This window comes from Rousettus aegyptiacus, unplaced genomic scaffold (genome assembly GCF_014176215.1).
Source record: "Rousettus aegyptiacus isolate mRouAeg1 unplaced genomic scaffold, mRouAeg1.p scaffold_m13_p_1, whole genome shotgun sequence".
NCBI lineage: Eukaryota > Metazoa > Chordata > Mammalia > Chiroptera > Pteropodidae > Rousettus > Rousettus aegyptiacus.
In genome coordinates, this window is record NW_023416284.1 from 46,537,673 (window position 1) to 46,540,351 (window position 2,679).

The following is a 2,679-nucleotide window of genomic DNA, read 5'->3' on the forward strand; positions in this document are numbered from 1 at the left end:
TGTTGCTTACAGTAGAATGCCAAGGACTGACTGTTCTGGAGAGAAAAAAAATTTTTAAAAATAATAAATTTTGTAACCATTATAGTGAAGGTTGCATTAAGCAAGTATCATCAATAAATGCTAAATCTAGAGGGAAATTTTGCTTAGGAGCAAGATTTTTGTATGGTCATTTGGTGTCTTCTCACAAATTGCTTATTAGAAGCAAAGAAGAGTAAAAAACAATAAACACAAAGCAAAGAAGTCAAACACCTTGATGAAGTGATCAAAATTAATATTATCAATGAAGGATAGACAGAAGTCATGGGGCTGCAAATGTCCATCCTGAGAAGGACACAATACTATAAAGTCATTAGTAGATCAACTGCTAACATTGAATATGAATAGTAAATTGTATAATTGATTATCTGAGAGACTCCTTCTTCTTCTTTTTTTTTTTAAACATCACAAATAGGTTTTATTTGTCAGCTTGTTCAACTTTAGCACCTGTCTCGCCCCCAGTAGCTTTTCCAGAACTGCTATCTTTACCATGAAGCTCCACGAGTTTTCCCAATTCAGATTTGGCCTTCTTCAGCATTTTGACTTTTCTAACCAAGACATCATGGAGAGGATAAATAGATTGGCAAGCCTTTTCTAATGCTATCTGGAATTGATTTATTGACCACTTCTTTCAAGTCATTTGTCTGCACCTCTTGAGTAATGATTTCAATTATTTCCTTATGGATTTGGCAGACCTGTTGATGCTGAGCATAAGAGGTCTTCAAATCTGATAGTTACTTTTTTTTTTTTTTTTTTTTTTTTTTTTTTTTTTAGTAAAACCAACGCAAAACAGAGAAAGCAAATAACCATTGGTTGTCTTGATGTCAACATGAGCTTCAGTCATGGTCTGCCATTTTTTGACCATGGAGCACATTTTGTAACAGGTAAGATCCATACCATGGAAATTAGGCAGTTTTTGCCCTGAACATCCTCAGTAATTAGCTTGAATTTTCTAAATGCAACTTCATCATTCTGCAGATCAGCTAGGCTCACTTCAAAAACATGACCCTTGAGACCATCAGATGTGATTTTGGTTCTCTGCGTTCTTGTGACTAGTGTTTTCCCAATATTTCTTATATTGAATATAGCTAGTGCTTTCACATCATACCAGTCTTTCTTAGAAAATAGGTCAAACACTTTCTTCTTGGATCCTTTTTTGCCACCTTTTGTTAGGCGCTCATTCTTGCCGATGGCCATGGTGCCTCTCAGAGAGCCAAAAGGGCGAGACTATCCCTATTCTTAAGAAATACACATTGAAGTATGTAGGGGCAAAGAATCATGATGTATAGCTGTATATAACAGGGCAAAATGTTAACAATGGGTAGATCTGGATAAAGAGGATATTCATTTGTACTATTTTTATTTTTGCAACTTTTTGCAAGTTTGAAATTATTTCCAAATAAAAAGTCAATTTAAGAGGGCATATTTTATAAGTTAAAAATAACAAAGGAAGATTTAAGACATATTATTTAGCAGGTGGGACAAATGGATGCAAATTATTATGGCAGACAAATCTTTCTATAAAACATTTGCTTGATTTACTAAGTAGACAAATGGAAAACAAGCTTGTAGTGTTGTACAATAGTTATTTAAAGACACAGCTTAAATGTCTTCTCTTCCTAGTCCATCTGTTTCTAATGCCACAGTAGAAGTTAAATATTTAAAAATGAATCAACTTGAAAAAAAAATTTAAAAGTTCTCATTCTTAAAAACAAATAGCACTGCTTATTCAATCAATTATAATGTGGTATTTATTTGGCAAAAGTAAGCAAGATTAATTTAGAGATAATCAACAAAACTAATTTTTTAGATGACTACCAAGTCAATCGAATCTATTTTGGACTAAGAAGTACCTAGAAAACCCACAACGAGTTGTTTTCTTAAATGGGAAGTGATAATTAATGTTTGTCAAAGGACAAGCATTCTTCAACAACTCTTTGTAATTCTTACCTTCTGTTCTGTAGACACTGGCATGAGACCCTGAAGATGTGCTCAGGGTCTGTATCCATGCAACTCAGAAGGAGGGAATTACTACCCCACTGGGTGAAACTTGGGCAGTGGAAGATTGATTCAGTCTAGACGGACTACTCTATGAAGCATTATTTTTTCATGGCCTTTTGGTGGAAGGTACCATAAGATCTAGGAATCAGCTGTGTTTAGTTATAAGATGTGACCTGCTAAAAATGCATCTTCTTGGATTGGCTCTCACTTTTTTCCTGCCTCCTTTTCCTTTTCTTTCATTCTTGTTCCCTGGGATCTATAATAAATTAGTAGCACATAAGCTTTGCTTCAGGCTCTGCTTCCGGGGGAATTCAGGTTAATACAGCTATTAGTTGCTCAATGAATATTGAAAAATATGGGGAAATCAAAAGTACTTGGTTTGTATTTTTATTTTGAGGCTTAGCACCCTCTAGTGGAAACTATTTTCGCTTTCAATCTTACTAAGATAGCACCCCCATAGGGTGTGTGTGTGTGTGTGTGTGTGTGTGTGTGTGTGTGTGTGTGTGAATGTAGTTTAGCATTCCCAGGCAGAAATAGTCTGGCTGATACAACAGGAAATAAAGAGGGCTGCACTCCAGCTTTTGTTCATTGTAGGTGCCAAGGTCTTTACCTATTTTTATTGATACCTGGAGTAGTACTTAT

General features: G+C 35.1%; 1 pseudogene; it reads right to left on the minus strand.

The window, feature by feature from the left end:
• Positions 1 to 454: 454 nt before the first annotated feature.
• On the minus strand, positions 455 to 1,233 carry LOC107520559 (annotated as a pseudogene).
• Between the last annotated feature and the right edge of the window lie 1,446 nt (positions 1,234 to 2,679).